The sequence below is a fragment of the Chelonoidis abingdonii genome, chromosome 15 (assembly GCF_003597395.2).
Source record: "Chelonoidis abingdonii isolate Lonesome George chromosome 15, CheloAbing_2.0, whole genome shotgun sequence".
Taxonomy (NCBI): domain Eukaryota; kingdom Metazoa; phylum Chordata; order Testudines; family Testudinidae; genus Chelonoidis; species Chelonoidis abingdonii.
In genome coordinates, this window is record NC_133783.1 from 8456343 (window position 1) to 8479379 (window position 23037).

The window sequence follows — 23037 nt, forward strand, 5'->3', positions numbered from 1 at the left end:
AGCACAGCCACTTATTTGAATGCTGTTATTCTTCATTCCCATTCAATCCTTGACCTTTCTGGTGACTGTCAACAAGACTGCCAATTGTGATGTGCACACCTGTTCATGAGGAATAGACTGTGACATCACATCCCGTCACAAAGGTCACCATCCCCAAACCATTTTCAGATAATATCCTTTGGTCAGTACTGTCCTGTCTAGATTTGTTATGGTGACCTAGATGTAAAAGGTTCTCTCCATTTTTATTTCCGCTAAGCCATTTGATCACTGACACTAATATTTCTTCAGCTGCAAATGAGACACAGACAAGTCCCTTAACAAAATCAGGCACTTTTAGCCCCCAAGTATGTTCTGTAGAAAGATGTCACCCAGAGACAGCCTGTATGTGTTCCAGAGCAGAGTTTCCCTAACTTTTTTTTATTGTGGACCCCATTCCCAATCTACCAGCTGCCCACATGTCCCTGCCCTTCTCATCGCTGATATTTTGTGTGGTGTTCTTAACACTACCTGTCTTTAGCCATCTGCCCATATTTCACTGTTACATACAGGTATAGTTATAGTGTGATGTATACAACCAGAAAAAAAACAAACCCTTGAGAAAGGGCATGTCTTCACTAGCAACATTAAAGCGCTGCCATGGCAGCACTTCAGTGTGGCTGCGTAGTTGCAGCACTGGTGCTGGGAGAGAACTCTCCTAGCGCTATACAAAAAACCACCCCCATGGAAGTACCTAAAGCATTGGGAGCATGGCTACAAGCACTGGTGCACTGTCCACACTGCCACTTTACAGTGCTGAAATTTGCAACACTCAGGGGAGGGGTTTTTTCACACCCCTGAGCAAGAAAGTTGCAGCGCTGTAAAGTGGCAGTGTAGACAAGGTCTAAGTTCTGAGCTCAGTTAGAGTGGACAGTTGCTGGGCCGCTGAACCCATGCTGTACGGGGATTGGAGGCGAGCGTCTCTGTGTATCTGTGTTCTCACTGGTACATCTTGAAGTAAATTAACTACTGTATTTTATATAACACATTCCCACAGTTTTAAAGCTTCATCTGGAGTAGTCTATTGTGAAAATGGAATAAATAAAATCCCCCATTACACAATCTCTCTTGTACCCTCCAGAGAGATCTCACATATTCCTAAGGGTACATGTGCCACAGTTGGGGAACCCCTGTTTTAAAGAAGCTGTCATAGCACAGCAAATGCTAGGGAAGGCCTGGGTTACACAGAATGAGAAAAACAAACAAACCTGAACTTGCAACAGTGAGTCCTGTGGCACCTTAAAGACTAACAGATGTATTGAAGTATAAGCTTTCGTGGGTGAATACCCACTTCGTCAGACCGTCTTACATGCATCTGACGAAGTGGGTATTCACCCACGAAAGCTTATGCTCCAATACATCTGTTAGTCTTTAAGGTGCCGCAGAACTCGTTGTTGCTTTTTACAGATCCAGACTAACACGGCTACCCCTCTGATACGTGAAACCTGAACTTGTATGTGTCTTTGTTAAACCTGCATCCAGTGCATCAATGACAGCAATGCTGCTGCTGCAACTACAGTTCCTAAGAAAACAGTTTTAAAGCAGCAACTCATTGGGTCAAGTGTATTCCTTGTGTAACTCCACTTAAATGAATTAACCTACGTGAAGAACAGGTGTGGTACGTTGTGTCCTTGAATTATGATTCATTGGGTTGGTGTCTTACTACTTCTGTGCAAGTAAGAAGCATCTTGTATTTGTAGCATCAATTTCATTAGGAGTGGGAGGCTACTTTGGAGATGACCTTAGTTTCCTATTATTTATGCCTTGCTCCATGGCAACATTCCCCTCGATGAGTTGTTTATTGTGAGATAAGGCACACATATAAAGTACATTACTTTATTGGGCAGCTGCAACATTCTCACTTTGTTCTCTTTCCACCATTTACAGTGCTTCAGGTGTCTGACATTGACAGTGAATCCCATTTCTGAAAAGGAACCTACATGTGTAGTAAAGTTATGTGATACCTCAGTGCACCCAATTAAAAAACAAAATCTGTGAATTCTAGCCTCAAACCCTCTGTCTCCCGAAACAAAAAAACAAGCAAACAAGAAAAACAACTTTGCAGAACTAAATGATAAAAGAACAAATACAGCCACAACTATTCTGAAAGGATAGAGATTATCTGAGAAAGGATAGAGGACATGGTTTCAATTAAAAAAAATTAAAGGAGGGAAAACAAACCACCTTCAATTTTCTCCCCCCAGTCAAACCAAACCCAAAGTCTGAAATTCAATGGTTAACTTCTTTGATGTTATTTTTTGTGCATCTGCATTTCCAGGGCTATTTCTGTACCATGTATGTATTAATTTTTATTCCGAGACCTATAAAAGAACGTATTTCCTGCCCCGAAGCATTCACAATCTCCATGTAGTCAAATGTGCTAAAAGAGTGAGCCACAGACAGTGGGAGAAAAAATAGTGGAAAGGGTTATAGAAGTAAAATTTTGCAGTTTCAGAGTTTGTTTATGCAGATGTCTTAATAGTTGTGATGGATTATTTTTTAATTGTTCAAGGATGGGGAAGTGTGCAAAATAGGTCTGATGGGAATGAGGGTCTGTGAGAGCAAGAGAGATTGGAGGGACAGAGGTTTGCAGAAGAGGAGTGGTAGGGAGGGATTAGAGATCAGGAAAATTGTTGCATTGGGGATGAAGACCCTCTTAGTTACATCCTTCCTTTATTATTGTTCTATCTCATGCCGTATTTTTTTATTAAAACACATACTAAGCATTATATTAATAGTACCTTTTGCCATTTGAGTGGGTGTGGGATTGAAGACCTTGTAGTATGATTCAGGACTATCCTTCTCTGGGAAATCCTTTGTAAATTTCAGCCATTTGATGCAATCCGTCCATTCCAAAGAAAACAATATGCTTTTCACGGATATATTTATAAGTGTCAGAGATATAATCCTTTCTAGCTGGGATGATTTAGCAGCTTCTAAAGGGGCTCGACTCCATCAGAAGCAGGGAAATCATCCCAATCTTCCCTTCAATTTGATGGATAAATTTTAATAAGGGGCCCCTTGGGAGCTTTCGAAAACATCCCTCCAGCACATCAATTACATGAAGCATCTGATCCTGCAAACTCTTTCTTACAGGAATGGTGCTTATTCATGCAAGTTATCCCATTGAAGTAAATGGTAGTGGAGGATGCTTAGCACCATGCAGGATCACTCACTTGATTAGTAATGTGAAATATAAAGCTGTTCTGATTTGCTACTAGGGCTTTTGCTGGTTGTACCTGGGGGGCTGTGGTGGTATTTTTTTTTTTTTTTTTTAAGAAAATAGATATGGTTCTGCCACTAATTTTGCACATGAAAGCCCCATTTACGAGTAATTCCATTTTCTGATCAGGCACCTACAAGCTGTATCTGTCTATCCACCCACACCTTATCCCTTCTTTCTTCATCTGAAGTGTTCCGCTGTGGGACTCACTAGTAGCAAACTGATTAACAAATAATGTGCTACAAATGGAAAAATATATTATCGAGCAAAACAAGAGTTGGTTGCTGCAGCCTTCTGAGTGCCTGGCTCCTAGCTCGCATGACTCATAAACACAGAGCTTTTCATTATTATTTTAACATCTCTCAGCTCTTAATTTTAAACTGCATCTGCTCTCATTTCAGTTATGAATTCACTGACTTAATAGAATTTTTTATTTTGTAGAAGGCAGAAAAGGAAGACTTTTGCCTGAATTTTGACCAAATATAAAACTAATTTGACTTTTTATCTTTAAGCGTTCAGTTTTGGTCATGCATACAGTGCTCAGAACCATATGCCATCTTGCTTACTACGTCAAATAGATGCATTATTTGTATAGCAATTCTGCATAAAAACCTCAATCAGAATCAGACACCTTATATTGCTAGTCATTTTACAATCTCACAGGCACATCCCTGCCCCAAAGAATTTTCAGTTTATTTTGATGCAAAATGCAATGAATGAGTGTAACAAACAGTGGGGAAGAAGTACAGGAATAATGGTTATGAAAGTACAGTTAATAGGCTAGCTGGCTGTGCACAAATTTAAGGTTCCCAATTGTTTGAAGCTTTTAAAAATAAATGTTCATTGCCTCCAACTGCCCTTTTAATTTAACCATCAATAGTGATGACTGTAGGTGTTTAGGTATCACTGCAGAAGAGCATCCTGTGGAGGGAGCTGAAGGAGGCAAAGTTAGCATCCTTGTAAATCAGTTCCAGGATGGGTATTTCACGCGCACAAGACAGAATGAAAGAAAGCAGGGTTATCTTTGTGGGAGACCCATAGGTGCTGGTTTGAAGTGGTTTCCCTCATATACAGAGTTTACAGTTTGGTTCCATGGTTCTCAGCACCCCCAATATTCAAATTGTTCCAGCACCCCTAGGAAAACCTGGGGGAAGAGTGATGAAGTAAAGAGACAGGAGGGTCAGGGTGATGCAGGGACTTGACGGCGAGGACAGGATTCTTGACTTTTATGCACTAAAAAAATGGGCAGCCAATGAGGGATTCAAGGAGAGGAGTGGTGATGTGATCGGAAGGAAGTGAAAACTTATCACCAACATTGTGAATGGGCTGCATAGGGGCAATGTGGATGTTAGGGAGGCCATTGAAGAAGAGGTTACTTCAAACAAGATGGGAGATAATGGGTAGCTGAATGAAAGGAAAGCTAAAGGAAGAGAGAGAATTGTATATTCTTGGTGATATTAAACACTTGTCATATTGCATTATGGAACTCCAGTCCCCAACTTACACCATAGATATCGTCTATCCCCATTTCCCTTTTGTTTTCCCCTCTTCTTATCTCTTCTTTTGCAGATAGAGTTCTGCTCCCTCAGCTGCTGTCTTCAATCCCTTTTCTTTGGAATATTGTAGTTTACTCAACTTCTCTACCCTCTTCATTGCCTTTTGAATGAACCAAACTATCAAGTGTGCATGTGCTATTTTTCCTAAGGTGCTCTGGGATTTAGTAAGAAAAAAGTGGAAAGTCCTTACCCAAGCTTGAGTCTTGTCCTGAGAACTTTCCTTTGGCTTGTGTTCCTGGAATATAAAAGATGTCATTACAGAATTCTCCACAGTTCTCCTTTCAGTTTTCCCAGTGCAAAACTTTTGAGTGCATGGGATACTGAGAATTTTTCACTGTAATTCTAACGCTGACAAAATAGTAGAACTTTGTAGCTTGCTTAATTAACACCACCTTTTAAGGTCTATTTTAAGTTTCAGCATGAACCATTTGATCAGTTTCCAAAAATGCAACATAATCGTATTTAATTGCATGTTGGCATCTGTAATTAACTTAAGTGTTAGCCGTAATGCCAAACGTTATGCAATTTAAAAAGAACTGATTGGTGAACCGATACACAAAGAGCGACAGTTTAAATATATCATCCTGAATATTTTAAATTCATGATCAACTAATTTTTACTTCTTGCAATTCAGTCAGTCAACTTAAACAGATGTGAAGTATGTGGTGAGTTAATGTACTTTCCTGCCAAATTACCATTCACAGTTATGTTATATTTTACATTTTATTTGAAAAGAATAAAGTCTTCATACCTGAGGTCTATCTAAAAAAACATACTTTGATTTTTCAGTTGGTTATTGGGATGAGACTAAAATTTTCAAGTCACTTTATAAATAGGGCCACACAAAAAGCTTAAGAAAAATCAGTTGGAATTATAGTTATGGATTCATGAGACCTCTGGAATTTCCTCCTTCCAGCAGGACTGGAAATAATACTGCAACGGCTTTTGTTGTATTTTGTCACTTCCAGTTTTAACCCTGGTTGGAGCCAGGATATGCTTTAGGTGAGCAAATCTCAATAATAACAAGAAGGAAAAAATAGCTCACCTTTCTGGAAATTTCAAGTTCTGGGTTAAGTTTGAGCAAACATTTTGAATGATCCTCATCCAAAGCAGTTTGCCCATCCCAAGTGCAACCTTTATTGTTCTGTGGTTTTCAGAATCCATGGTGAACTAGTAGGATGGACTGTGCATCATGAAATATATATATATATATATATATATATTTTAATAAATTTCACAAAAGTGAAGTTTATAGGTGAATGCCGGCCTTAAAATTAGGCAAAGCAAGAATCCACTTCATCTGCTTATATGCAACATAAGCCTTCCAACTCAGAGACTGACAAATGAGATCTTGATGGAGGACACCAGACTCCCAATTCCTCTTTTCTCCTCCCTTCCCAGTGCATCAGAATCCGAGTTGAAAGTGTCATGCCCGGAGCTCCCCTTCTGGAAATTTTGAACTAAGTTCTAGTACAGAGCCATGCAGATCATAAGATCATTCTTTATTACAGTTATTGCTTAGCTGTATTTTTCATCAGTCTTCTCTAAAGGTATATTTGGTAGTTGGTAGGTTTGTCTACTGATGATAGTTCCATTGTATGTTGAATAGCAATTAAGTGATGTTTAAGTGGTAAAAATATATCAATCATATCTTACTTCTGGTTATGATCCTGAGGTTCTCAGAAGTTGTAGTGAAATAAATGGTGGTGTAATTGGTTATAAGTGGCTTTGTAACTTGCATCAAGTTGGAACAAGTCGTGCATTAGAGGAGGCCAAACATGTGCCAAATCCAGCCACGTGCAGAGGTTAGTGAAAGTTATGAAACATACTTCCTCCCTCTTCCAGCCTGTAAGCTGACAGCAGCCCCTCCACTTTTATGCCATGTGATTTGGGAAGAGATGTTTGACCATCCAGAGAGACATGCAGCTTATGCCTCCTGTAAATCCACACAATTTGGGTTGCAATTCAGAGATGTAGCGGTAAAAAAAAAAAAAAAAAAAGAAGTGAGTAAAATAACCTCAGCTCCATATTCCTCAAATGAGAAGTGGGTAAACAATGCATGTTTACCCTCGACTACACAACTGCTGCAGTTTCTTGTGGAAGTTCAATGTTATCTCCTGCAGCATTCACTTAGAACTTCAGCTTTGAACCCAAGGGAGCCAGCCAGGCTGCTAGAAGGGATTGATATCTGCAATAATGTTTTGTGGTCATGAGTTCCACAGATTAATTATGCATTGGGCCATAAAGTATTTCCTTTACTTTTTTTTTTTCACTTTTAATTATAGTGTCTAATTCCTTGCTCTTGAGAGAATTAATAGGAATGCCCAGTCTTCAACAATCTGTTAATATTATAGCCTTTTAGACAGCTGACAAGTTTTCCTTTAGAAGTGGCTGTATTTCAATGGTAGGTGAAGTGGTTCCTCTGTGTGTGTGTGAGAGAGAGATTACACTATGTATACTATATATTTATGGAGATGGAGGAAAGGTTAATTTTCTGTGTATTTGTCTCTATGCTATCCCCTCTCTTTCCTTCCCTTCTCTTGCCCATCTTTGTCATCCTATTTCATCTTCCTTTTTTCTTCTCCTCTCTCCTCCTCTTTTCCAGCTCTCCTTTTCCTTTCATTGTACTACTTTATTCTCCCCCCAACACCTTTTTCCTTCTTGGTAAGTTTCCAAAGATTTTTTCCAACTGTTTTCCAAAAGCTGTTAGCCCAGGCTGCCTTCTTGTCTTGCAAAGTCAGCATTTTTTGACACAGCACATCCTGAGTGTGATTTGCAGAGGCACTGAGTCAGCAGAACTATGGAGTAATAGCAGAGGCATTGCCCCAAGAGAATTAAAAACATCTCTATTATTTCCACAGGGGCCGTCTTGTTAATGAGATGCCAAGTCTCAAGGAGACAGAACAATGTAGTACAACAAGGTATGCATTAATAGACTGTTTGGCACATGACAAGGCATCACAAAATATACAATACTCACTGCACTCTTAAGATAGAAACACTTGAGACAATTATTCTATAAAGTCTACATAAAATACTTTGTGAATTATCTTACGGGGAAAACCTAAAGTTTCACTGAATTGACTTTCTAGTTTTGAAAATCCCATATATTAATATACACAACAGTGGCTATTAACATAGTACATCTCTACCCCGATATAACGCTGTCCTCGGGAGCCAAAAAATCTTACCGCATTATAGGTGAAACCACGTTATATCGAACTTGCTTTGATCCGCCCGACTGCGCAGCCCTGCCCCTGCCCCTGAGCACTGCTTTACCGCGTTATATCCAAATTCATGTTATATCTGGTCACATTATATTGGGGTAGTGGTGTAGTAGCTGGTTACTTGGGGCAATAAATGCAGTGACTATTTGTAAAGGAGCCTGGGGCTGGTAGGAATAGACATTTGCTGATTTGCTAAGGGAAGTAGATACCTTGGAGCCAGCCAACCTTATGTAACACAAAATGTGTGATGTATAAAGAGATTTTAAAAGGGTTTTTATTAAGAGCTTTAATTCAACTACATGAGATATAATTCCAGGACATTAAGTGACTTCATACTCAGACAATGAAACAAAGCATAGGAGAAATATATCATTAGAACATTCTAAGTGGCTAAACACATAGGTCTGGGCACAATTCCCTAGCAAATTTGAACACTTGATCATTCCTTATCTGAGCGCTCAATACACCAGAAATGTCGATCATATTGGTTTGCAGAATGCAAAGCATTTTTGGTCCATAGAGTGTTATCTTTAAAAATCAAACAAAACTTTCACCTCCATTTATCATTTTAGCTGTAGATGAGACTTCCCCTACCATACTTTCATCTCTTATTATATTGGTGCCTTCTAAAATAAATCAGCATTCTTGGTAGAAGTAAGCCAACTGTAAATATTTGGCAGTGATTAATTTTGGCACAGTATTTATCCCCATAACAAGGTCCTGTAAGTACTGCTGTTCTAATCAGGTTTCATTATAATGTGCCTCGTCTTATTAGGGGACTCTAAGTGATCTGTAATGTATTCATTCTAGACTAAGATTTGGCAAACATAGTCTGAGTTCAGCACACATTATCACGATAGATATCCAGGAATTAAAGAGTTTGTATCTTTTTAATGGGGGGGGTTCAGATTTTAAAATGCTTCATTCTACCTGTATACCCCAACCCCAGTTTTGCATTTTAAAGAGTGACATTTTGTAAACAGTTACTCAAAAGAGATTTTTTTAAATAAAATCTACCCATTTTGTAAATGTGCAAAATTCCTTTAAAAAATGTTACTCACAATAGATTATAACAGCTTCAAAGTTCAGTAGTCTTGCTTACTGAGAAACTTATTTTCCTTTCCAACTACCAGTAATAATTGTGTTGTGTTGTTCATGGAAGGTACTTAATTAACCTGTAAATTACAGCAAGGATTTTCACACATGGGGAAACTGAGGAAGAGACAATTATTGTAAGTGACTTGTCCACAGCCATTGTGAGAGTCAATGTCAGAGGCCTTGCTTATACACAAATTTGCACCATTGGACCTAATGTGTTTGTTTAAACTGATCTTAACTTATGCCGGTTTGCATATAGATGCTCTTCTTTTGGTTTGAAAGGCTTATTTCAATTTAATTTAATGCATTGTTTTTACAAGATTAAGTTAAATGGAAATAATTGCTTTTTAAACCAAAATACCTGTGTCTGTAGTCCACAGAAGAATTCTCAGACAGGATCATATGACAGGTCCATCTACTGCAGTACTTGGTCTCTGACAGTGGACACACCGGATATGTCAGAGGAAGGTGTGAGAATGCTACAGTTGGCAGAAGTTGGAGAATATGCCCCACACTTTTTTAGGTCTCCTAAAGCATGAAGTTGAATATCTCTTCCGAAATGTATGTTAGTGTTAACTATTCTAACACTTGATATTCTTGTTATTCATATAAATGCCAATCCATTTTTTGTTTTTGTTTTTTTAAATTTTGCTAAATTCTTGACCTTCATGACTTCCTGTGGCAGTGAGCCTGCAATCTATTTGCACATTGTATGAAAAAAATTCCCCTTTATCCGTTTTGAATTTGTCACCATCTTCTTGTTCATCAGTAGTTGTCATTCTGAAGGTAGGTCTATGTTTATGGCAGCGTGTAACATACAGACACTGCATGCCCAGCTAGCATGGGCATAAATAGAGTGAAAGGCTCCAGCAGTGGAGAAAGGATCTGGCAGGGGGACATTGTGGGGAAAGGCTCCGGCAGCTCCCCCATGCTGAAACCTTTCCATGCTGTCTCCCCTTGCTAGAATCTCTCCTCACTGCCAGAGCCTTTCACTGTTATGCGTAGCCACCCATGCAGAGCCTGTATTCCACACACCCCAATAAGTGTAGCCTGAGAGCACCAACATGGATGCTAGTTGTGGTGTGGGGAGGGTTACATGGCCACCATTTGTTAGGCACTAGATTGAAACCAGTTTCACAGGGGCCAATATGCGGATTATATTTCCTGATAGTAATATCATTTTAGGTTAAAATTAATGTGTCTCTTTTTGAAGTTATTGTATCATCTACTAAGGAGAAAGAAAATTACATGTTACAATAGCTCTTATTCCAGTCAAATCCTCACTCATGAGTATATGGTGCAGAATTCTAGCAAACTAGATTTTTGATTTAATAAATCAATGATTCTACTATTAGATAATAAAATTAATTAGTGTGATCAATTTCTGATCTTACTCCACTTAAGTCTGATCTTTTAAAGGTGTATATATGGGAGGGTGAATGCTGCTCATATCTAAAGTCATTAGAGGTGAAATTTTTAACCATTGTATTTCTCATACAGTGCTGGGTGAAACATATAGCATACTGTTCACCCTAATCTTCAGTGCCATCTGCATACAGTATATGAAGAAGTCTGTCTTTTTCTTCATTTGCTGAGATAATTTGACTAATAACCTTTGCACAGTTCAGGGACTTCATTGCTTTATGAATACAGTTTCTGGAAAGCATAGATTTAAAGTAAGATGTCTAACTGCAGTAATGCCTCAGGGCAATATTTTCTCATTAATGGACTTCTTAATGATTGTCATTGAAGGGATCCTAATAGTATCAGAAGTAAACGTTGTCATATCCCTCTCTCTATCATACTGTTATGGAGACGCATCATTAATTCCCACAGACAGGTTCACAGAACTATGCAAATTGATGCACTCTTATTAGAAGACAATGTCTAAAATGTTGTTCATTATAAATTTAATATTTCAAGTTCCTGTTCCCAATTAGTAGGATCCAAGGGTGAAGAAATTTGAATTGAGACAGTATTATGGATTGTACAAATGAGGCCAAATTCTTTCAGTGAGTTTATCTTCACTGAATTTCAGCCCCATTATATATCCATGCATTTTACTGGGATAATCTTCAGAGCTCAAGTAGAAGTAATGTAACCACCCCAGATACATGTTAATGAAACCTTTATGCTTTGTTTCATATTTTATATATGCAGAGAGAGAGAGAGTGTGAACATTTGGGAGCTGAATGAATAATTTAAAATGAGGGGCCAAATTCTGATACCCTTATACAAGCTTAGCAGTAACTTACTCCACAACCATCCCATTGATTTCAGTAGTTCTACTCATGGTGTAACATACTACTGAAAGTGAGTAGCAAGTATATCAGAACCCAAATTCATAATTTAGGGCCAGATTCTTTTTCTTAATGGAATATATGCTCATTCTGAAATTTTGTGCTCTAAGAATCTGATCATGAATTCATATTTTAAATTAGGCATATTTGACAGTTTGTATTGTTTTTCTCCCTAGAATGGACAAGTTTGCAGCCACTGGAAGCATAAATATTTGCACATGAAAATTAAAAATCTGGTGTCTGTATACTACTGTATGTAAATGATGATTTTCTTGAAGCAATAGCAAACACTTAATGCCTTGCCACTTGCACATGGCAAACGTAATTAAGAATGCAAAATGGTTGCCATTATAGCATGTGTTTTCAGATCATAATTTTTTTAAAATATTTCCTTGTGGGTTTAAACTTCACTGTTCTTGGGATAAGCCCAAAACTGAGTTTTCTGAAACTGGAGTTGTATTGGGGAAATATTGCTTCTGTTTTGCAGAATGAAAAATTTACCCCTATGAAAATGTAATCTAATTGTTAAATTGTGACTTAGGACACAGAGCTCAGCAATAGGTGGTACCTAAGCTGCACCCCAAGAGTAGCACAGCTAGACATTGTAATTCAAAGACAACTCTTTTGTTTCCTCCTTTCTTCAGTGGGTTTGGCAAGGTAGTAATTTACTGCAGTAAATTTTACAACACCCTCTCCTACATCAGCCTCACTGCATTGGCTTGCTATTGGGAAGATAGGGGTAATGAAGTTGAGGATCTACCTACCTCTTCCAGAGATGGAGTAAGCATGAATGTAATGCCTGTTTATTCCTAAAATGCTGAACCAAAGGCTCAGCTAGCATGCAAGAGACTTCCTGCCTTGTAGCATGAATTACTTCAATGTCACTGGGTTTCTGCAAAGGCAAGTAGAAAGTGAAGATCCAGGGTTGTAATAAAAGAAGAAACTATATGTATTGTAACTGCACTGTGGCTGGGCAAAGTGGCTTGTGCCAGTGCAACTTACTCAAATTTTGACTCAACTTTTTACAAAGTTCTAAACATTCCATTAATCTTTCTCCCCACTCCTCTTTTCTCCCCGCCCCCCCGCCTTTTTTCACACATTAGTGTTTTCTTTTCCTCAGTGGAAGCAAAAAGGCTAGAAAGCCTGGTTCTGAGGGTTTTTCCAGCTTGACTAGAAAAAAAGACTAACTGTAAATCCCAAAGGAAAGCCTGTTCTTTTGAGAATCCCGGTCCAATTTTGTGCACATCCAAGAGTTATATGCAGTTCATCTAGGCTACAAACATCTGAGCTTCTGAGTATTTAATTGCATATCCAAACTGAAATGAACCTTTTTCAGCCTTCAAACACTGAGTCATTTCTACTATAAAATGCCATTTTATTCTTTAAAATCCACCCATGGGTTGTGGGGGGAAACTATGTTCCCTCTCCTGAAATCTTACACCCACCTCTGGCTTTGTGATTGTTGCAGCCCTTTGAGTTTTTTTTCTGAATATACTAAAGATGATGATGATGATCTTCTCCCTCTCTGCTCTGTTTGGATGTTAAATTTTGCAAGTCTTTGCAGATTTTGACAATCTGGGTTGCATGCTGAAACTTCTGTGCCAATTACCTAGTTTTGCTGTGAAAACCTGGAGAAGTGAAACATAAACATTTTTTGTGCTGTTAACTCTTCTTTGCAGAAAGAGCTCTTGTGCTCTCATACAGATTTGAAGTGGATTTTATGTGCAGACTAGACACAAATATTTCTCCTGTTCAGCTCAGTCCTTCTGACACGCTCCTCACCTGCTTTTTATTTCCCCTAAGGAAGTCACTTGGTATTCCCAGTCTGAGGTTCTGATTCTAATAATACCAGCCCATCTAGAGCTCTGGCCCCCCAAGCAATATTTTACTGCACATATCATCATCTCTCAACACTTGGAGTTACTCATGAGTATGTAGTATAAGTATGGTGCCTCTGTATAACCTTTGATACATCAAAAATCGGATTATCAATATTCAGTCAACAATCTCATTTGGTCCAAACGTCGGACTTCCTCCCTGGCAGATTAGGGTTAAAAAAAAAAACTCTACATAAGTAAATGGAGTTAAAATTACATATTGTCCTTTTAAATAAAAATTAAACCAGTCTGCTATTAATGTAATCTTAAACACTATTCTTTAGTAACAATGAAAAAATATAGTGCCAGTAGTAACATTACAAAGTGTTCGTTTTCATTAGAAGTCTCCTTTTTTGATATTAATTGAACAGCTAATATGGTATTTCACTGGGAAAGTGAGAGAATAGTAGGTAAGATCTGCCCACGCCTTTTGGTATTAGAATTCAAACTTGCTGACTCTGCTGCTTCACTTTATAACTTTTATTTAAGGGAGTTTTATAACATCTAAAGAAGGCTGCTTCCAAGGCTGTGTAGTTTCCCAAATCACCTCGCCAGGTCTTGCTTAGTTGCCTTTCCACATTAAAAATCCTAAAACTTCCCTTTGAATAGACACAGGAACAGTTCTCTTGCCGTTTTCTGTAGAACTATCTATTCCAGTTCAATACCTTCACCAAACAGACTTTTGACTGGACCTAGACTTCACGTTACATAATAACAAAGTATAACACTACATCCTCTGAAAGGAAGTCACTGTGAAAAAGATCCCAGGCCAAGATTTTCACAGCAACTAGTGATTTTGGGTGCCCATCATGAGATACTTCAAAAGGGTCTTGATTTTCATTGGTTGGGAGCACTGCTAAATAGGTCTCTTCTAGTAGCTGCCCTTTTGAAAACTGCCTGCTTTGATGCTCCGGGTATCAGACAGGGATCCTTCAGCTCCTGGACTTCCTCTGATGTATTTCTAAACACCATTGTCCACTCCCCTTTCCTTCACTGCCTGATGATGACCTGGAATGTGCTCTGTGCATAATCCTTCATGCAAAGCCAAAAGAGCTCAGGTCAGATCATATCATCCCTGAGGGCCCCATATAATTCCAGTCAAAATATAAAGTCATTGAAATTCATGTAGTTGTGGCCTTACCATCAACCTATAATGCTCAGGCTTCCTATTAGGTTTACCTCCTAGATTCATCTCTTAGCAGCACTCCATGAACTTTGTCAGCAATTAAGGCTCTTCCAGCAAGTCCATAATCCAAATTGTTCTTAATAGTTTATAATTCAGTGGTGAAAGTTTGCTTTTTCTGAAGCTACAGAGTTATTTTAGGTTAATTATATATTGACAACATATATTGGCATAAAGAGAGCATATTTTTCAGGCATAAACATGAGCCATATTTTTTTTGCATTGTCTAAATCTTGTAGCACTTGATTTTTCTACCTTAAAGTTGCATTATCATATGCATGCGCCTTAGCCAAGAAAAATATATATTGTTCTCCATATGCAATTTTTTTTCTGGTTATGAAAGTATAACAAATGGAAAGTTACATTAAGCTACATTTGTTCCTCCTGGTATAACTGAGAACATCCAGCAATTATTTCATACTGTGCATTTCTTCCTCTTGTTAGTTTGGAAATAAATTCAAAGAGATATTTAGTTCTGAAAACTCCCCATTGGCATACACTAGTGGTCCCCAACGTGGTGTCCGTGGGCACCATGGTGCCCACCAGGGCATTTATGTGTGCCCTCCTAGTGCCCAGCAGAGGAGAGAAGCCGCGGCACCACGCCTACTGGGGACAGAGAACTCTGGGGCTGCAGGCTGCGGGTGCCAGTGTTCTCTGTCCTCCCGGCTTCTCTCCAGCTTCTCTCTGCACTGCCCAAAACTGGCACCAAAAAAACCCAAAACACAAAAACAAAACCAAAAAACCAAACCACTCCGACTCTGCAGAATGGACAGAATGCTGCCCCGTAGCATGTGCTGCCCCAGGCATGTGCTTGCTCCACTGGTGCCTGGAGCCGGCCCTGTATGTGAGTAATTGTTGGCACCTGCTACACTCTTCTGAAAACATGAATGTGCTACTGGCCACAAAAAGGTTGGAGACCACTAGCATACACAATGAGCCAAATGCACCCATTACTTAACTCCTATGATTGCAGTCAAGGTGCAGCAGGACCATGTTTAGGTCTATGATGTTTGTTTTTAAAACCATTATATTTTCATGATAAAAAGTCAATAACAGATTGTTCAAATTGACAGTAATGAAGAAAGAGGAGGATAAAAGCAATTTTGGAGCTTGTCAAAGCTTTTTATATATCCTGGGAAATTAAGAGAACAGGCTAAGGAATAGCTAGACAGCTTTAATAGCCCCAGAACAAGGTGGAGATTGTCACCCACTGCCATGGCCATAGGTCTTACATAAAAAGCTTTAGTTTCTCCTTCCTTGCCTATATTCCTCTTGCTATGCAGGGAAATATGGGCACTAGGGCATGATTTTAGCAAAGTATTTAAGTGCATACCTTTCTTTAAACACATGAGTAGATCTTTGAAGTCAATGTGATAAAGTGCGTTCTTAATGTTAGGTATTTACCCAAGTGTTCTGCTGAACTGGGCCCTTATTCCCTATGTACAGTTGTTCAAGTAACTTTTATGTTTCTAGACTATTCCCATGACTTTCTCCTTATCTGAATTAGACACAGACCTTAAAACTAAAGTTCAGCAGTGTACTGAAAAGTTGGAGCCAATGGCATAGTTCTCAGAAGTATCCTTACAAAGTTTGATAGTTTGCATGAGGATTTTATTTCATTTTAACACAACCACCAGTAATTTAAATTAATTTACCTAGTGAATTAACTTCTGGTTTTTTCTGGTGGCATGAGACTATGAATGTTACAAGCTTTAAAGACTATTTTTCATAACTTCAAGCTTGCAAATCAGTATGCTTAGTAACTCAAGAGAGAGTCTTTAAACTTCCAGTATGAGTTTTAAATCAGATTATCTATTGTCCTAAATTATTCATTAAATCTTCAACAGATCATGCCTTTCCTCCTCCCCGCCCCAAGAGAGTTGTTTTAAAATTAACTAGATCTAAGTTAGTTTTGAATAGACCCAGTCAAGATTCAGTGGCCCGTTTTGCTTTATAAAATAAGTACACTCATTGATGCTAGTTTTAAAGGACCAGCAGAAGACAATGTTTCAACTGATTTAACAGCATCTACTCTGGAGTACAAAGGGGAAAGGAAAACCAGGAATCCCTATGCCAATTTTTTCAACTTAACAGGTACCTAGACTGATATGTTGGATAAATATTTCCTCCTTTATTTTTCTGTCATCTATTGGAGGATATCTCAGAAGGGGGAAAAATTGAAACCAAAATAAAATGAAATAATATGAAATAACGAGCACCAATTAAACTGAACACCACATTAATTATGCCATGTCTGTAGTTGTCACAGAATAAGCATATGAGCTAAGAAATAACTGGGTTGCTGCAGAAACAGTAGGGGGTGAGGTAGAAGAGAGAAAAATATCCCCCCATCGGGCTGTCTCTTTTAAAACAAACCCGAGAGAGAGAGAGAGAGAACTTGTAACAAGCTGCTCTATTCACTGCTAGGGCTCTTCCTCTGGCTGCTCAGGAGATTATCTCCATCCAAGTTTGACACTGTCTGTCATTTGTTCTCACCACAGCCCCTCTTGCTCACTGCGACTCAGCACATTCCCTCTTGGTCATCTTTATAAATGCACTTTTTCTTTTTGAACTAATGTTAACATTTCACAATCATATTTGCATTTTTAATAAGTTAAAATCTGCTGTAATTAGATCGGGGTGGGCAAACTTTTTGGCCTGAGGACCACATCAGGGTTCCGAAAATTTATGGAGGGCCAGGTAAGGAAGGTTGTGCCTACCCATACAGACTAACCCCCGCCCCCTAGCCGCCTCCTCCAACTTCCTGCCCCCGGAATTTCCCCCTCAGAGCCCCCCATCCATCCAATCCCCCCTGATCCTTGTCCCCTAATCGCCCCCCCCGGGGACCTCACCCCCATCTAACCCCTATCCTCTGTCACCCCATCTGCCCTCCCTCTGACCCCCGTCTAACCCCCTACCCTCTGTTATTCCATCTACCTTCCCTCTCACCCCCATCTAACCCCTATCCTCTGTCACCCCATCTGCCCTCCCTCTGACCCCCGTCTAACCCCCTACCCTCTGTTATTCCATCTACCTTCCCTCTCACCCCCATCTAACCCCTGACTGCCCCATCCCCTATCCACACCCCCACTCCCTGTCCTCCGACCGCCCCCCCAAACCTCTGCCCCATCTAACCGCCACCTGCTCTCTGTACCTGACTGCGCCAGGACTCCCTGCCCCTTATCCAATCCCCTTGCCCCTTTACCAGGCAGCTCAGAGCACCAGGACTGACAGCCATGCCACCCGGCTGGAGCCAGCCACACCTCCATGCTGCCCAGCAGGAGCTCACAGCCCAGAGTGCTGGCAGCACAGTGAGCTGAGGCTGTGGGGAGAGGGAGACAGCAGGGAAGGGGTGGGGGCTAGCCACCCTGGCCGGGAGCTGAAGGGCAGGGCAAGACGGTCCCCCGGGCTGCAGTTTGCCCACTTCTGAATTAGATGGTAATGTTGCCTGAACAATATGTATTGTGGGCTTTGGGTGTCTCCTCCCCTGTACCTTCTTGGTTTGTACACTGTTGGAGGGGATGTGGAGGTAACATATGGAGTAAGAACCACATTCTATTCTCAGTTATGGGCATAAAACTCCTATTAAGAATTGGCCACCTATACCCGCAGGCAGAATTTAAAACTGAACTATTGCCTTTGTATGTTACTGTACAGAGGAACACCCTTTGGTCTGTGTAGCGTCCCTGATAACATGCAGTTCAACCACCTCAAAATGTTACCAGTTGAGCTCTGAAGGTTTGGCCTTTCTACTGAAGTTTCACTAATATTAGTATTTTTCAGTGCTATAGCAAGCTTCAGCTGAGGACATCAAAGCACCTGACAAGTATTAAGTATTATTATTATAATGGAAATCTGAGGCACAAAGAGGGTACCCAAACCCTGAGAGACTATCCAGGCAGAAGCACAGAATCTTGCTTTTTCATTCTCTTGCTCTAAGTGCTAGAGCACACTCTGCAACTAGTAAAATATCACATGTAAGAGACTAATAAAGTCATTACCATTTTTCTCATTTTACACAACATGCAGAACAATGAATACAAAACACTGAAACCTTGGATAAACCTTTATTTAAAATATTGCCTGACAGATTTCTCTTTAAAATTAAACACTATTTTCCAGAGAATTTGTAGAGCAATGGTGTTTTCTTATAATTATGTAAAGTGGGAAATTGGGAATTTTTGATGGGAACAACAGAAAATCCAGCATTTCTGACAGTCTGTTGAGCAAACATCCCATGTGTTCTTTTGGAATCACACCAAGAATAATATAAGCCCTTTAAAAAACAGTATATCTACAGCCATATGGGAGGAGGTGAGTGTACAAGCTGGAAGAGATAAGGAGCTGTGTTCCAACACTGAAAGTCAACAGAAGAATATATTAGTACAGCAGACTGTGTGAGCCTTGGGAGGTGTTAGGAAGAGACGCATGTATGGCTAGCCCCAAGCATGGGAACTCAAGCCAGGGATTGATAGGAAGATGAATTATGTTCATTTGTTAATTTGGTATGTTGCCATCTTAGCTGTAGCTGATAGACATTTTGCCCAGAAAAAGATTTTCTCCCAAATCATCTTCGCTGTTTGGACTTATTGTTCTTTTCATCACATAGTAATTTTAAAAAAGGAAATAGATTGATTTACCTTGTTTGGACACCATTTAAACCATTGGTTGTCTCTGATTATAGCATTGATTACCTCTGAATTATACTGTATATGGTTTTAAACACTGGCCACCACCAAGTTGTACAGGGCTCTGCAACTGAGTGTTTGCTGCTGCCATAGCTCTCTTGTGACCTTTGCCTGGTGAGGCCACTTTGAAAACTTTTCTCTGATGCACTTTTCCCTGTGTTATCAGAATCTCTCTTAAAGGCCCAGTCTTCTCAGATGCTGATCTGATTGGAAGCTGAGAGCATTTAGTATCTCTCACCCTTAGTATATTGTAGGAGTTGAGTAGGCCTCACTGGAAAAATAATTGGTAGATTTAAATATCATTATTATTTATATGGCACCATAGTTATACAAACAACATGTTACATTTATGTAATTTACAAGGTCCTTCTCCTTGAGAACTTATGTTCCACCTCAGATGAAATTAAATGTATATTTATTTGTAATAAACTTTTAAAAAGTATCCTTCTCTCATTATGACGATGTAAAGATTCCCATAATGAAAGCTCCATTTGTTTAAGTGGTAATAAAGACTCCATGTTTTTCATCCAAAGTTCTCTGCACCATTTGGAATCAAAATTGGTTGAGATCCCATCTGCATGAATGTAAACACAGTCTGTTTACTTCCTAGGTGCAGGATGATGTGGTGGGGAGGTGTAAGTGTGCATCCATTGTATCCATTGCAATTTTTAATTTACATGTTGAGAGATACATGTCTTACCTCCTGCCTGGAGGAAACATGTTTGTCATCTTTTGCTGGTGACTACTACCTTGAAACAGTCTTGAAAACATATTTTCTATATATATACACACATGATGCCATATATTTCACAAGGATATTAAGGACCACTGTGGCAGCACTAGCTTTTATTTCAGACCTCACATGACATTCTGCAGTGAACTAAATGTACATAGAAGATTCATGAAATTTCTGTAAGTTGCAAGTTGGCATTAAGAGGCCTTTGGGTCACAATCTCATCTCCAGCTCTGGCCGTTTATGATTCTTCAAAGGAAGGAGGAAAAAGCTCACCACATAACAACGAGAACCACAGAAAACACTACCCTACTCTACTTGCGCTACATTGATGACATCTTCATCATCTGGACTCATGGAAAAGAAGCCCTCGAGGAATTCTACTGTGATTTTAACAATTTCCATCTCACCATCAACCTCAGCCTAGATCAATCCACACAAGCGGTCCATTTCCTAGACACTACTGTGCTAATAAGCGATGGTCACATAAACACCACCCTATACCGGAAACCCACTGACCGCTATACTTACCTACATGCCTCCAGCTTCCATCCAGGACACACCACATGATCCATTGTCTACAGCCAACTCTAGATAACCGTATTTGCTTCCATCCCTCAACAGAGATAACACCTACAGTACTACTATCAAGCATCTTAAAAACTGCAGTCCCACCTTGCGAATAAAAACGATGGACAATGCGAGAGTACCAGAGCCACCTACACAGGACAGGTCACAAGAAATGACAGACACCATTAGCCATCAGCGTACAGCCCCAACTTTAAACCTCTTCAGTGCATCATCAGAGTCTACAACCTTCTTAAGATGATCCTCCTCTCAAGATTCTTGGAGACCGGCCAGTCTCCGCCTATAAACAGCCTCCATCTGAACAAATTACTCCGCAGCCACACACCATGACAACTAACACTAACCAGGAACCTTATCTGTGCAACAAAGCCCAAGATTGCCAGCTCTGTCTCAATATCGATTTCAAGTGATGTACCATCATCGGGCTTAATACATCAGCCACGCCGTCAGGGGTTATAGATATCACCTGCACATCTACCACAAGTATATTGCACATATGTGCAGCAATGCTCCCCTTTGCCCTGTATATATGGCAAGTAGACAGTCTCTACGCAAAAGAATAATGGACCCATAAATGTACATTCGGAATTACATTCAAAAACCAGTGGGAGAACACTTCAACCTCTCTAACCACTCAGTGACAGACTTGAAGGTGGCAGTTTTGCAACAAAAAAACTTCAAAAACAGACTCCAAAGAGAGACTGCTGAACTCGAATTAATATGCAAATTAGACACAATTAACTCAGGCCTTAACAGAGACTGGGAATGGCTGGGTCATTACACTAATTGAATCTATTTCCCTATGTTAAGTTCTCCTCACACTTTCTATGGGTCATCTTAATTATCGCTTCAAAAGTTTTTTTCCCCTGCTGACGATAGCTCATCTCAATTGATTAGACTCTTCCTGTTGGTATGCATACTTCCATCTCTTCATGTTCTCTGTATGTATAAATATCTCCTGTCTGTGTGTTCCATTCTGTGCATCCGACGAAAGCTCATGCTGAAATAAATTTGTTAGTCTCTAAGGTGCCACAAGTACTCCTATTTTTGTTTTTTTTTTTACAGAAAACACTGAGGCTTGGAGGAGGGAATCTCTTCCTGAACCCTACATGTGACTAGTTGAAGCCCGAGATTTTAGGAATGTCCAACATGAACCAGAAGGGCTGCCAAGCCTTACCTTCCATTAGCATACATAAATTTGCCCAGTTCCCTCTTAAAACTAATTAAATTGTTTGCCCCCACAACTCTTATTGGGAGGCTGTTCCAGAACTTTGTGGTGTTACCCTTCATGACCAAAGATGATGCTGATGACAGTTTTACATCTTGTGAGTATGGTTGTGGCTAAAAAGGCCAGTGCTCCAGTGACAGTCCTTTCCATATGAAGTGCATAGGTAACCCGATGCCAAGGAGGAAGGGATTACAATCTGTGACTGCTGAGTCCTGCTGTTGCTTACAACTCTGCCTCTGTGCCTCAAGATCTGTACAGCAGTGAATCTCAAAGTGGGAACCCCATCGCTGACTACTGTTTGCCAGCGTGATCTATCTGTTGCTGATGACTCCCAGTTGTCTAAGTCAATGTTGCACTCTTTTGAGTTATGCTTCAGCATGTCCTTGAAGTGTTTCTTCTGGCTGCCTCATATGCAGTTGCTCACTTTCAGTTTGTCGTACAGCAACTGTTTGGCGTTCAGGTGTCATCCATCCTCAGCACATGACCAGCCCAGCATAACTGTGATGTGATAAACGTGGCTTCAATCACTGCGAAGTGACTATGTTCCAGAACCTCGTTGTTGGTAACTTTATCCTGTCATTTGGTTCAGAGTATGGCACCCTGATATCTTAAATGGAACTTATCTAGAAGCTTAATATGATGCCTGTAGCAGGTCTCACTCCCTTACAACAAGTTGGACAGCACAACCACTTTTTAGACTTTTAACTTAGTTTGAAGATTAATACCATGTTGCTGCCAGAGTCTGCCAAATGATGAATTGCCTTTGTTGATACGACTTGTCGGCTCCTTTTCTATAGTAACATCATCTGACAATATACTACCAAGACAGCAGAAATCTGTAAGAGCGTTCAGCTGTGTATTGCTGATGGTGACATTTGGTTGTGTGCAGGGTTTCTCTGGTGCAGGTTGACATGTGGCCTCTTTTTTCAGATTGATTGTCAGCCTGTACCTTTCTGAAGAGTCTGCGAATCCGTCCATAATCAATGGTAGCTCTTCTAGACCATGGGCCTCTAGAGCACAGTCATCAGCATACAGCAGCTCAAGAATTGCCTCCAACATATTTGTGGAAGATGGCAGCCTGTTCAAATTAAATAATTTTCCAGCGGATCAGAAATGTATCCTGATACCAGCATTTAGGTCTCATCATCAAGCATTGCTGCATAGGAGAGATTAAATAAGACTGGACCAGTTAAGCAGCCATTAGTGATAGGAAATAGATCAGACAGAACACCACCTATACAGATTTGTCTGATCATTCCATCGTGAAATAGCCTCTGAGTGTTGGTGAATATTTCTGGAT